At 41.1% G+C, this 15,230-nt stretch overlaps 1 protein-coding gene across 1 annotated transcript in view; it reads right to left on the reverse strand.

Moving 5' to 3' along the window:
* Positions 1-15,230, reverse strand: part of FHIT (fragile histidine triad diadenosine triphosphatase) — a 1,417,053-nt gene that overhangs the window by 1,384,142 nt on the left and 17,681 nt on the right. The gene's annotated exons all lie outside the window — the stretch shown is intronic.

The following is a 15,230-nucleotide window of genomic DNA, read 5'->3' on the forward strand; positions in this document are numbered from 1 at the left end:
TTAACCAACTGAGCCACCTAGGCGCCCACGTTCTAGTTGTTAAACAATATGGCAGTCCACCCTTATTGGAGGTTTCACTTTCTGTGTTTTCAGTTACCACCAGTCAACAGTGGTCTGGAAATAGATGATCCTGCTACTGACAAATTATCAGAAGGTCAAAGTAGCCTAAGGCCACTCATGGTGCCTACGTCATTCACCTCACTTCACTGCATCTCGCCAGCCTCTTACCATCTCACGTCATCACAGGAAGGGTGAGTACAGCACAATGAGATATTCTGAGGGAGATCAGAACTGTTGCTCTTCTCTTACTACGCCTAACTTATATACCAAAAAACCATAGTATATACAGGGTTTGGTATTCACAGTCTCAGACATCCACTGGGGGTGTCAGAATGCACCCTCAGTCAATAAGCAGGGATCTACTGTAGTAATAACATTTCAAGGGGCTGATTCTATATCAGTACATCATTACTCATATGATGACTCCATGTGGTCAAAAATAATGGAAATATTGCCTCTTTCTGTCATTCTCAGCTAGGTCCCAACATCCCCTACAGGTGTAATAGTTGGCAATGGCCAAGTAATTCATGGTTTTCCCATGGTTCTTTCTCTTTTCCTTCAGTGCCCTAAGTATCTGCATTATTAGCTCTTACCAAAGAACCTAATACCACTGATGCATGACCACTAAAGAACATAACCAAACTTGGGCTGTGATGTAAATCTTGGAATATTAATGCAGGAGATAAAGACCCTCTATGAGACAACATCAGAAATTTCCCCTTCCCCCTGTATTACATGGATTGCAATAGATTTGGGGGAAACATAATTTGGAGAAGACTAGATAAAATAGTATAATATTGCATTTTGCAAAATATAAGAGATTTGTGGTCTGACAACTGCCTTTCCATTTTAAACACACAGAAATGCTAAACAAAATATGATGATAATTTAAATACATATATATCCAAATAGTCAAGTTCAAAAGAAAGGGAGAAGACAAATATGAAAAGAAAATGAATGTAAATTTTCGAGAATGAGACATGAATCCTCTTGAAAAAAAAGCACCCCAAGACCTCAGCAAGATAAATAAAAGCAAATCCACAGGTAGATACATCAGAAAGAAACCACAAAACACCAGAGAGAGAAAGTCTTAAAGTCAATCAGAGAGAAAAAACAGATTCCTTGCAAAACAACTTGTCATCAGCAAAAATAAAAGCAAGGCAGCAACGGAATAACATGTTCAAAGTACTAAGGGGGAAAAAAGTTCAACAAAAATTCTATAGCCATGCTAAACCAATTATCATGCAAGAATGACAAAGAAATAAGGACATTTTTCAGGGGGGAAACAGACTGTTTTCTGTTTACAGTAGTGGACTTTTGCTGAAAGAAATACTAAAAGACATAATTGAATAAAAAGGAATTGAACCCAGATGGAAGGAATGAGTATCAAAAAGCGATGGTAAACAAAGAAATTAGCAAGCATGATGGTTAATCTAGTTAATTTAATAATAAATAATGGGTATTGAATAATAATTACTAAGCCTTGGTTGTAAAAAACCAACAACAATAATTTTTAGGGTTTGCAAATAACGAGAAATGAATGGTTGGCTATAATTATATGGAATAAGTGAGGGGAATGAATTGCTTAAAAGGAAGAAACGGATACTGATAAATTGTTAAAGATATGCATTAAAGTTACCGACCAACTTGTTAAGGATAACCAGCATTTCTTGCTCTATGTATATAACCAAAGACACCCTTGCATAGATGCTCACAGAGATGCACACAAGAATGTTTAGAGCATCATTGCTAGAATGCCAAGAACTCCTGAAAACAACCCAAACATCTATCAACAGTACAATGAATACATACATTTTTACAGTCTTACAATAGGGTATTATACAGCTTGGAAAAATCAGTGAAATAGTTACACACATCAACATCTATGTCTCTCAAAAATATGATATAAAACAAAGAAGCAAGTCATAGAAGACTAAATATATTATTCCATATATACAACATGTTCAAAATGACAAAAATACATACTATCTTGTTTTAGAATATAACAAAAGTGCCAAAAACCATAAAGAAAAGCAAAAGAGTGATTTACACAGAATTCAGGCTACATTTAGCTTGAGGGCAAGGGAGGAGATATAATAAGAAGCATTGGGGAAGATTCTGGAATATGGCAATGCTCTATTTCTTGGCCAGGAGAGAGGTATCTCTATGTTCAGTTTATTATTTTCCATAATAATTACAATATAGTACAATAACTATAAACAACTGTAAATATGCACTTCCAAAAATTATTTTGTATGTATGCTCTATTTCACAATTTTAAAACATGTACGAGTAATCAAAAGAATAGAAATGTCCAAACCAACTAAGGGAACAATATAGTGAACAGAAAACTCAGCCAATTCTCTGCAGAACACTGGAATGGAAGCAAGCAAGAAGCAAAGGAAAGCACAATGAGTAGAAAATACAAAAGGAAATATTTAAAATAAGTTCAAATATGTCACTAATCAGAGTAAATGGACTAAGTACATCTGTTAAAATAAATTTTTTAAATGGATATTTTTAAACTTTGCTATATGATGTTTACAAGAAACACATCTAAAACATAAAGAGAGTCTGAAAGGAAAAGTATAGAAAACTATACACCAAGCAAACAGGAACCAAAAGAAAGCTGAGACCTTCACTGGGGCTGTCAGCTGAAATACCTACATTTGGCCTCTCCATGTGCCTTGAGTCCCCCAACATGGTGGCTGGGTTCCAAGGGCAAGAGTTCCCAGAGAGGGAGTCAGGCAGAAGCTGTATTCTTTATGGCCTAGGCTTGGAAGTCACTTGAACACCATTTACATTTAACACCATTTGTGACAGGGCACTCACAAACCCCCATGGAAACTCAAGGAGAGAGAAGAAAGGCTCCAACTCTTGGCAGGAGGAATATTGGTCAGTGCTCAGCGAGAAGAGCACACGGGACTGGATAGATGTGTTGGTGTGACCACCTGTGGAAAATGTAACCTACCACGGCATTCTTTGCAAGTACACGTAGAGCATAAGCCACACTGACCACATGTTAGGCCCCAAAGGTAGTCTTCGCAAACATCAAAAAACAGATACCAATCAAAGTTCTCTGATCACGGTACATTAAAGTTAGATGTCAATTATGAAATCATATTTTAAAAACCTGTGTTTGAATATTATAATCTTCAGGACAGTTTCCCTTGCAGAGCTGGGGTTGGACGAGACCACTGAACGAATCCCACTGCACAAGGGTTCTCATCTGAAGCCCAAATCACCACTTTGGTTGTGGATATATTGAATTTGAGGTGCCTGAGAACTATCTAAAAGAAATGTCCAGGTAGGGAGTTGGATACGTGTCTCTGTGACTCAGAGAGGAGGTTTGGGAATGGTGAGTTATCCAGGCGTAGGAAGTAATGTGATGTGAGTATGGATGTGGCTGTCCAGGGAGACGGTAGCAAGTAGGAAGGGAAGATCTGATCCTTGAGGACTTTCAACATTTAACACCTGTGTTGAGAAGGATGCTGCCCATATAGGAGAGAGAATAGTTGCCAGAGAAGTAAAACAGAAACCATTAAGTGTCACAGAAAGGTCAAGTGATAAAAATACTAAAAATACCCAGCGTGAAGGTCACTGAGGAGCCCAGTGAAAACTTAGACTAGTTGAGACAGAATTCAGTTGGGAGTTAGTTACGAAATAAGTGGAAATTAAAATGAAGACAAATAAGGACAAATTATAGACATGTTTGGGTGTGAAGGAGAGGAGAGAAAATACCAACAGGAAGTAGATAAAGGACAATGAGAGTTTCTTTGAATAGTTTATAAACGGGGAAAAACCTGAGTGTCAGGGTGATGAGAAGATCCAGTTGAGACTAAGAGGCTAAAAGCAGAAGAGCAAGAGAGGGTAACCAGTGCTACAGGTTCCCAGAACGTCAAAAGGGATAAGTGGTGAGACTGGTCTTCCAAAAGAACTTTGGGCTCATCCTGGTCATGTAATGCCTTGTGACAGGCATGCATGGGATTGCCTCAACTTATTACTTTCTCCTGCGTGTATGTTTTATCACCTTGATTTGCATCTAAACTCTTCAAGACCCAGGACCTTTATTGTTCAAAGCAACCTCACCTGCCCGTGCATTGTGAGCCCCAGATTCTATACCTGCACCAAATCCTCCTTCGGTAAACACTTGTGGAGTAGACAAGTACACGTGGATTCTACAGTCTTCGTGTACACCTCTGGCACCCGAGCATTTTCCACATAGGTCTACGTATCCAAAGCAGGAGCAGGTCAGGATCAGGAAACTCTGGTTTCAATGCCCAAAGTACACATTTCTGGACAAAAGTCAGGAATACCCACCCAAAGTAGTCCTCTCCTTCCCACGTTTGCCTTGACCCAAAAATCCAAGGACCTAAACTTCTCTAGGCCATGAAGACATGTTTACCTGCAGCTACAATGCGGTACACCACTTCCTACTCCCCTCAGGCCTAGCTCATCCCCATTTTGTTCTAGAGCAGACAGACTCTGTCTGACCTCATATGACCCTCATATGACCTCTTGCAAGACAGACTAGCTTTTGATCAATCCAAATAGGTTTGGGCTTCAGCTGCTCCTAAAAGACATAAAAACGGAAGCAGAGCAGTATGGGCCGTTAATACACTGATTTATCTTGGTGGTTCTTCAGAGGACAGCCACCTAGAAAGTCTTCACCAACCCCAAGCCCCTCATTCCATGACCTAGCCCCCAGCCCCCTGAAAAACCAGTCAGCATTTAAACAAGCATCGTTCTCGGGGCGCCTGGGTGGCGCAGTCGGTTAAGCGTCCGACTTCAGCCAGGTCACGATCTCGCGGTCCGTGAGTTCGAGCCCCGCGTCGGGCTCTGTGCTGACTGCTCAGAGCCTGGAGCCTGTTTCCGATTCTGTGTCTCCCTCTCTCTCTGCCCCTCCCCCGTTCATGCTCTGTCTCTCTCTGTCCCAAAAATAAAACGTTGAAAAAAAAAATAAATAAATAAATAAACAAGCATCGTTCTCAAATAGAGAAACCTTCTTTGCGATTCATCGTCTCCCAATTGAAACCTAGGTCTGGGAACCATTCAACTGCACCTTAACATGGCCAGGAACTGAGGGATTTCCCCCCATTGTTTGCATTCTGCAGCCCTCGCCTGACCTGACTGCCACAGGAAGGGATTGGTTATTGACCTTTAAGTCTTTAACAATTACCTACATATCTGGGAAAGAAGTCTTTTCAGTCGGGAATGAAGACCAGACACAAGAATGAAGACACTGAATAAAATCGGCCCTTGTTTTCCTTCTTAGGCTACGTTCAGTGAGCTGTTACTGCCTGCCGACAAATTATTGCAACATCCTTTCAAATGATAGCAAATTTTCAACTCAGAGAAGATTCTTAAACCTTTTTCTATGTATCGGTGAAAACCAGGCAGCTGGAAAACATAGCCCTGGTTAAACGACCTGATGATGAATGGATATTTTAAACACATGGAATTATTTGTAAATCTGCATACTGATTTAAATACTCACAAGAAACAGCAGCAAGGACACTAGAAACTTGACACTTCTCAGGTATATTCCTAGAAGTTTTATTTCAGTTTGTATGTATGTATTTCTATTAGAATTTCTAATTCAGAATCTGTGAAACTGATACATTTAGAGTTCAGAGGGGTGGTTAGAATAATTCTTAGTTTTGTTATTCACCTAGAAAGCTGAGCAATACAGTCAAAATACATATGGAAGTCTTTCCACTAGACCTTAAGTTCAACAAAGATACAGACAACATCTATCTTGTTCTGCACTGAATCTACATCCTCTACAACAGTATCTGGCACATAACACACACTCAATAAAATTCGCTAAATAAAGGAATATTGCAAGTTTGCTTTACTATTAAAATTGAAAATTCTTTTTTATTAAAGATCTGTTTTTGAAAGAGAGCATGCGAGTGCAAGTGGGGGAGGGGCAGAGGGAGAGGGAGGGAGAGAATCTCAGGCAGACTCCATGCTCAGCACAGAGCTTCACGCAGGGCTCGAGACTGTGAGATCATGACCTGAGCCAAAAGCAGGAGTCAGACACTAAGCCACTCAGGCATCCCAAGATTTTTTTATTTTCTAAGTAATCTCTACACCCAACATGGGGCTTGAACTCATATGCCAAGATTGAGAACCACACACTTCACCAACTGAGCCAGCCAGGGGTCCCTAAAATTGAAAATTCTTAAGTTAGGGTTAATTTTGTTTATTTTTGTTCTTTTTTTTTTCCTTTTCTTAATTTGTACCCTAGGGCTTTCGTAAGATGAGAAGATCTCTCTATACAGAAGCCTACACTTCTGTGGCCACACACACACACACACACACACACACACACACACCCCACACCATCGCCACACCTGTTCAATGCTGTCATATTTGCCAGACATCGGAAAAGCAAATTTGCCAAGAATATGAGCTCTGGAAAATCATTAGGTGACGTCCAAGGAGCTGCATACCAATCAGCCAATAATTAGCATGTTAAAATTCAGAGAGCTAGTGACGAATCAAATTGCATGAAATCTCGGGGAGCATGACCCTGGCCAGGTTAGTGCCCTGGCTATGGGAAGGCAGTGGCATTGTCTGACCAGCCAGACAGGACTGGGAAGTACCATGGCCACTCTAATCCCAGGGGGAGACACTCTGACAATGTGACATTTGCACAGGGATGCCCTAACATGGCCCCAGTATGTTTCCTCAAAATGGGATGACATTTCAAGTCAAACAGCTCTGATCCCAATAGTACAAACCCTCCCCAAACTCGAATATAACCTGATTTTGAGAAAAACAGGGTCATCTCAGAGAGAAACTGGGGTTGCCCAGAAGCAATGTAAAAATAATCAATTTTTAAGGAAGGTCAAACCAGATATTCAGTGTTTAACCTCATTTGTTATCATTCCATCATTACATAGACCTCAGAGAGCCTTAGTCTAAAAACCAGTTCTCATTTGAGCAAAATCCTGTTCCCGGAGCATCCACACTGGATACTTTTTAATGAATGCTGAAGCCAGTTACAAAATTGAGCTACCAAAAGGTGTGGAGAGTGACTGTTAGTGCACTGTGTCCTCACCAAACCCCTGCTGTCTGGAACTGCTGTCCACATGCGAGTCTGTCCAAGGATGTATGGCCACTGCTGTTCCTGCTGCTTCCAGCCTATCTAAGGTCACCTTTCTTACATGGCTGATTCATTCTAAAGGAAGAAACACAGAGGTTGGAGAACACCAACTCCCCATTTTGGTTTCTGCAGTGCCCATACGCCTGGGGAAACACACTTAAAAAGAGTCCAGGATGAAGGGCCCATCCTCTAACCAGGCCCACCCAGCTCTTGGGGTAAATGCTCTGCCTCCACCACATGGCCTGTGTGTGCCTGGTTGGAATATGTTCCCACTCCAAGCCAACGGTGACTGGCCCACCAGCTCCCCCCCCCGCCCATTCCACTACAGGGTCAGGCAGCAGCCTGTGCTCCTCCTGGCTCGTGGCCCGATGCTCCAATAGCCCAGCTACGTCACGGTGGAGAGGGAGTCTGGTTGTGCCCTCCTCTGAACTCTCCATCTGGAAGATTCTCTGGCCTCCTTCCCTCTCATTTTTAATCTGACAGACACTGCTGGACAGGGAAACTCAGAGCACACCAAAGTTCATTTTCCCTTCCCTGCTTCTCGGCTGGCTTAATCACAGGGGCAGAACGAGGTTGGCGTGGACCGGGATGCCAGGAATTAAATGAGGGTCCCTGACCACTGGATCGCATTAGTCCTGCCTTCCAAAGTCTTAATTAGTCTTCCTCTGCCTGGCACACCCACTTGCCTTTGGAAAACAGGAAGGTGGCAGAGTAAGATGCCATGTTCACAGCAAGTATTCCACAAAATATTGGTTGAGAAGGACAGTCGCAAATGCCTGCTGGCTCAGGGCTTTGCAACAACAGTCAGTTTTGAGGTCTGGGACCCAGCGGCAAGATTTCTGCTCCCCTTTCTAATGCAAACTGTTATGCAGTGTTACCCTGAGTGATATTCAGACCCTAGCTCAATTTGGAAGCAAAATGATCTTAACAAACAGTGGCAGACTTACAGATAGGCTGCTGAGTCTGGGGACCAAAATAAAGGACAAAATGAAGAAAAAAAAGAAAGTGAAGGATTGATGGCGAATGGAGAGAGGAAAACGAACAAAGAGAAAGGAGGATTTCGGGACTACATACCTCAGCTCTACTACTCCGAAATGAGCTGTGAACATACCAAGGACCCAGGGGTGGAAGCAACGTGGGGGAAATCACAGAAAGGAGACAGAGCAACAATTTGGGGATTTTGATGCTGGAACAGATTCGGGGCTAGCAGTGAAATAGATGCAACAGTAAGTAACGTTTGAGAGGTTTCAAAAGACAATGAGTCTTAATTCCCTTCTGTTTTGCACCTCTTGAATTAAAGTGAGACACCAAAATTTGCTATTTTTCTAAGAGGACATTGACAGATACAATGGAAACTCTGAATACATTTTTTCCCTCTGCATTCATTATCTCTGGCCCTTATCCACAGGCCTACTGCAGACTAAATTGGATTCTGGATCACTGGTACTGAGGCGCTGCAATTAATTAACAATAAAAACATAATATTTATATCCAGGCCTAACAACATCTGACATTTAAACTATTCTGCCAGTCGGGCAAATTCCATTCGACAAATTTTCATTTTAATGAACATGACAGGCCATGGTTTACATGATAGGCCAAGGAGCAGGACGGAGTTGATCTCCTGGCATGGGTTCTCAAGGCCTGGCCACGCTGCAGGAGAAACAAGCTGGGGAACTGTCAGAGAAACAGAAATACCAGATCCCCGGTCCCACGCAGACAGACCAAGAACACACGGCCCACAACAAAGATCCTAGCAGGCAACTGTCCTTGTTTCCTGTTTCCAGGCTCAACGTTAAATACCTCCTGCTCCTTGTGATCCACTGGATAATTTTCCTATCTTCGGGCTGCTGACATTTTCTTTGGGGCACGAAAATCCCTTAGTCCTTCCTAATTAAAAAGTGATAAACGTTTTGCAAGGCGTCCAATAATGTGCAAAGTACACAAGAGTTGGAACTGATGCAGCTTTCTCAGTTGGCACAAGACTGGCCTTCCGTGTTTTGCCAGATGGTGTATCTCAGTAAGTCCCCAATCCCTGACTCAAGTGAGGGGCATTGTCAATATGATGCTGAAGCAGAGACTATCTTTAAATGCTATCTTATTTTACATTATACCAATGCCAAAGGCCTAACATTTTTTTTTCCTTGCTGGAACTTTCACAGCTAAAGAAGTTTTCATTTTTCTGTGACTCATTAGTCAAGCCAACAGGAAGGAGATGGTAGAGATGAGGGGGAAAAAATTTCAATTCCCTAAGAACCATGTAAATTCGCTGGAAACCAACATCAGAGACCAGATCTCCCAGCCTGACCTCTTAACACTCCTCTGTGGGTTACGGGTCACAGGACCCTGGGTGAGATGGTGTAGAGTTCTCCAAACCTGTCTTCACTACCCCAAAAATGTGGATGTAAAGGACAGAGTTAAGGATGAAAAATGCAAAGGAGGGCAAGGCAATTAGACAGAAGCATAACAGATATGGGAAAGAGCCAGTAGAAAACTAACAACAAAATGTCAGTAGAAGCCTTTCTTATTGGAAAGGCCATATATTTCTAGTTCAGTTATCAGTCTTTATTATTCAGTCTTTATCCTAGCTTTTAAATCAATTCAAAGGAAATGAAATAAAGTTCCAATTTAAAAGTAAGACTTCTTTGGAATATGGATTTGGTTCTTGGGTTCCAATTTCAGCAATTGAAACAGCCACCTTCATGGCGACTTGTCTTCAAACTGTAGCTCTGAATAGATCCAAAATGGTGCCGATGTTCCATGTGTATGGTCATGATACCAGAACATTAAATCTTGAAAAGATAACAGTATTCCCACTGTTATAACCCAATTTGGAATTATTACTGGTTTCAGTTAAGGTGACAACCCACATGTAGCAAGTAAACATACACACATGTACACACAAAGGTTACAGTCATCATCACACATTTGAGGACATAACATCCATTCCCTCATATATAACATTAGGAGAAAAGTGCTATTCAGAACTCTATTGCACACTGAGGAAAGGGTAATTAGAGATAATTGGCCTCCCGAAGAGGTGAGGTCCAAGGTCATAGGCAGGTAAAGTGGCAGAGTTGAGGTACCAATCCAAGCCCGAGCCAAAGCTCTACACAACACAGTGGCATATGATGGCATCCGCAAGGGAGACGGCATGAAAGAATTGATTCTTTTGGCAATAGTCAAAATATCTTTTAAATATCAGGTATAAAACATTTTCAGCCCACCAGATGCTTATTTAATTTTTAAAAATCAATTTTTATGGAGCTGCTATGTTTGTTAATGCCTGGTTATGTTCCTGAAAAAGAAAAGCCTTACGGAGAAAAAGATGCATTTCTTAAAGTTGGGAAGAAAAGCAAAACCCTAACTAGATTGAACTGAAAATGTTTGACATTACACAAATGAACAGAATCTATAACTTTAACATGCCTTTGCGGGAGGCATGTTCTAAAATGGTCATATCAAATTCAGAACACAAAAGACTTAACATGCTTACTGTCGTAAACAAAGGCATTTGGTTAAATGAAAGTTCCATCAAAGCTTAATAACCAAATTCAAGTGAACACAAAGTAAAGGGTTATATACTTTCTGCGCTTTCAGTAATAGCTAATCTAATAATGGTAAATGGAGGGTTATTGTTGATTTTTTTGCCTCTGTGTCATAAATTAGATAAAGCAACCTGGCAGTTACAGTACTTTGGAGTTTTATTTGACTAAGTGATTTTAAAGCTATCTCAAAATATAACAAAGCCATGACTTGAATGATTGCTGAACTGCACCTTGCTTTCCATCACCACGTTAGTACTTCTGACCAATGTTAAGTAAGTAAAAAGCTTCCTGTGAACTAAAACTATTCTGTAAAGCTCCGTAACTGACCATTTAGAAGGCAAAGTGTCATTGATGCAGTATCATCTGACATTCTGTTTCACCAGGGCCAAGCTTGTAAAATATAAACTATAAGAGCGGTCAAGGGTTATTTGTTTTCTGATGCAAAACTTGGGAACAGTAGAATTTCTCTGGCTAATGATTTTTCATAGCACATTTCCAATTTTCTACCACAGTTTATTGATCTGGAATACTAAAACAGTTTTCTTCCCTAGCTACAGAACATACAAAGCCCGAGCCCTAGGTCCCATGGGTTGTACTCCAAAGGTAATGGTGGTGGCCTCTCATCGGGTGGCTGAGGAGTGGCAACACGAACCAAGGCGTTTTCCTTACTGAAAGAATGTTGCGGTCGAATACGAGGCCTTTTGATAACAGGAAACACTCCCCTCGCCTCTGCACTTGGAGAGGAGACTCGACACCTGCAGTTGTGAGAGCCGATGGGTTGCCCTTCACAAAAGCAGTCTATTTTCCTGCATTTTCCCCTTGTGCCCTGATATGGTTACTTTCAATTACCCTGATAGCCCAGGAAGAAAAATATCCCTCTCTCCATATTTCATTCACATAATAAGAATCTGCAAGCTGTTCTGTATGACAGATGAGGACTGTGAGCTGAAGCAACTTGTTCCGCCTGTCAGCCTCCAAGAACCCACAGCAATGAGATACAATCGTGATGACATTACTAGAGAAGAAGTGGGTCAAATACATGGTCACTTTAAAACAGAATGTCAACTGTTCTTTCCACTCCAGTAATTTGATGCAGTGGTCCCCTCTCCCTCCCCCAAAAAACAGAAAGAAGAGAAAACAGTACTTACCGCCATTAGCGTGCGCCTGCACATGTACGCGCACACAAGTACATGGATGCAACTATTGTTAAAAGCATTGTTCCTATAAGCCCTTAAATGACTTTTCCAGCCTCTGACCAATCAGTCAACAAAACTTTTTCAAGTGTCTACTATGAGCCAGACACTAAACTAGGTAGAGTGTTGAAAAGAGGCATAGACCCTGACTTGCAGAGTTTACAGTGTGGGGTAAAGGACACACATTAACAAAGCGACTGAAATGGATGCAATGAAGGCTGCAAGTGAAGTTCAAGGTACTGAGGGGGCTTACAAAATAACTAACCAAGTCTTGTGGGTCAGAAAAAATTTCCCTGTGGAAGAGATATTTAAGCTAAGGTGTCAAGTAGAATTAGTAGCTGGGTAAGAGGTGAGAGGGAAGAGTCCCAAGCACAGGGCCTTTGTTTTCAAAATGTTACCTTTCAAAGAAACCAAGGCCTCAAGATGCAGTAGAAAGTACAATGGAATAGAGGAAGCCATGAAGTCCACCACTGGGAGTCAGCATCTTTTCACTGTTTTAACCCCTCTTTTAAAAACGTAATTAAAAGAAACATTTTAGGAGTGCCTAGGCAGCTCGGTCAGTTAAGCACCTGACTCTTGATTTCAGCTTAGGTCATGATCTCATGGTTCATGAGTTCTAGCCCTGCTTTGTGCTGACAGTGCAGAGCCTGCTTGGGATTTTCTCTCTTTCCCTCTCTCTGCCCCTCCCTCGCTTGCGCTCTCTCACGATCTCTCAAAAAAATTTTAAAAACCTTAAAAATAAATAAAAGAAACATTTTGGAAAGCACTAGTATGCCTCAGTCCTATCTTACCACATAAGGGCAAAAGTTAATCATAACCACGTCTTCTTGCTGATCTAAATATTAAGGTAGATTTTACCTAAAAAAAAAATCTAATTGATCTTGAGTGTGCTGGTTAAAGCCCATGGGTTATTTTAAAAAAACATGTTTTGACAGCAGTGAAACTTGCAGCACGTACAACACTAAGAGTCTAAATGTGTTCAGGGTACAAGAAGATGAAAATTAACACAAGCAGTGGTAAATGTGGTTTATAAAAAAAAAAAAGAAAAGAAAAGAAAAGAAAGAAAGAAAGAAAGAAAGAAAGAAAGAAAAAGACTCCACCAATGATATTCCCCAATGGTGGAAATTAAGAAGGAAGAGGTTCTCTTCTCTAATATTTGGTCATGAAAATCCATGAAATTTGTTCTTGCAAAAAAAAACTGCTTTGGATCATCATTCATCCCTCTTACAGCACACAACTTTTTTTCATGGGTTTAACAACTTGGAACAGAGAGGGAAAACTGGATTTATTCATAAGAATGCTTGCCCTTTCCACTAAACCCCAACGTGTGACGATTGGACTATTTTCTTTCCAATTTCAAAATGCATCCTCAGAATCCAAAATCAATCAAAACTGAGTGCTGAATTTGGCCCTAAAAACTCAATGACCGACTAGGGCTACTGGTATAGGGAGTTTGTTGTTGTTGTTGTTTTATGTTTTTATGTACTAATTACCAGCAATTACTTTAGCAGTTGCTCTAAAATGAACACAAGCCAGGGCTACTTTTATTTGTTTGTTTGTTTGTTTTTAATGTTTATTTATTTTGGAGAGAGGCAGAGACAGGGCGTGGGCCAGGGAGGGGCAGAGAGAGAGGGAGACACAATCTGAAGCAGACTCCAGGCTTTGAGCTGTCAGCACAGAACCCAATGCAGGGCTCAAATCCATGAACCGTGAGATCATGACCTGAGCTGAAGTCAGACGCTTAACCGACTGAGCCACCCAGGCGCCCCTGTTTGTTTGTTTTATATTAACAGTTTCAGGTGTACAATATAGTGATTCAACAATTCTATACATTACTCAGTGCTCATCATGATAAGTGTGCTCTTAATCCCCCTTCACCTATTTCACCCATCCCCCCCACCCACCGCCCCTCTGCTAACCATCAGTTTGGTCTCTATAATTAAGAGCCTATTGTTGGATTCAGCTCTTTTTTTGTTTTGTTTCTTAAATTCCACATATGAGTGAGATCATATGGTATTAGTTTTCCTCTGACTTATTTCACTTAGTATTATACCCTCTAGGTCCATCCATGTTGCTGCAAATGGCAAGATTTCATTCTCTTTTATGGCTGAGTAATATTCCATTGTGTATATATATCACCTCTTCTTTATCCATTCATCAGTCGATGGACACTTGGGTTGTTTCCATCTTCGCTATTGTAAATAATAAACAAAGGCGTGCATATATCTTTTCAAATTAGTGTTTTCATATTCTTTGGGTAGTGAGCCAGTTGCAGAATTGTTAGATCATATGGTAATTCTATTTTTAATTTTTTGAGGAACTCCCATACCGTTTTATGTAATGGCTGCAAGAGTTTGTATTCCCACCAACAGTTCATGAGCACTCCTTTCTCTCCACATACCCACAACTAGGGCTACTTTTAAAAAATACAGTATGCAGAGGCGCCTGGGTGGCTCAGTCAGTTAAGCATCCAATTCTTGATTTAGGCTCAAGTCGTGATCCCACAGTTCACGAGACAAAGCCCAGTGTCGAGTTCTGTGCCGACAACACGGAGCCTGCTTGGGACTCTCTCTCTCTCCCTCTCTCTCTCTCTCTGTCCCTCCCCCGCTCATATCGTCTCTAAATAAATAAATAAATAAATGAATAAATAAATAAATAAATAAGTAAAACCTTTTTTAAAAATACAGTATGCAAACCATAGAGAATCCTGTTGCTTAGATCCTATCAAGAGTTCAAACTGGAAGGCATATTTTAAGAGGAATCCTGGCCAAGTGAGAGAGTTCGTCCAGGAGTGCAGCCAGAATGGTGGAGGGTTCTGAACTTCACATAAAGAACAACTGAAGTACCTGGAGATTCAGCCTGGCAAAAAGTAATGAGAGACACAAAAACCTACCTTCTTACATTCAATGGATCACTCATTGATAAAGACATTCCTTTTGATTGAGCACTTCCTCTGCACAAGGCACTGAGCAAGACAATAAAGATACAGCACTGAGCAAGAAACCTCCAGTCTTTCTTTTATCATGTGGAAGAGAAAATAGACTTTTTCTGTGGTACTTCCCAGGACACAGTATAGCAGAGCAGAGCACAGATTCTGGAATCAGAGCACTAAAATCAAAGCCTTGTAGGGGGCCACATGGTGGCCCCCAAAGAGATATATCCGAGTCGGAGAGAAGAGGAAAACACATAGAGAAGGCCAAGTGAAGGAAACAGTTTTACAGCTACAGGCCAAAGAATGCCTGGAGCCACTAGAAGCTAGAACAGGCAAGGAAGGGTTCTTCTCTACAGTCTTTTGGAGGAGCACATAAGGGTCCT

This window comes from Lynx rufus, unplaced genomic scaffold, assembly GCF_022079265.1.
Source record: "Lynx rufus isolate CCGP_SWC_20201006 ecotype Redwood Valley unplaced genomic scaffold, mLynRuf1.p SCAF_4, whole genome shotgun sequence".
Lineage (NCBI taxonomy): Eukaryota > Metazoa > Chordata > Mammalia > Carnivora > Felidae > Lynx > Lynx rufus.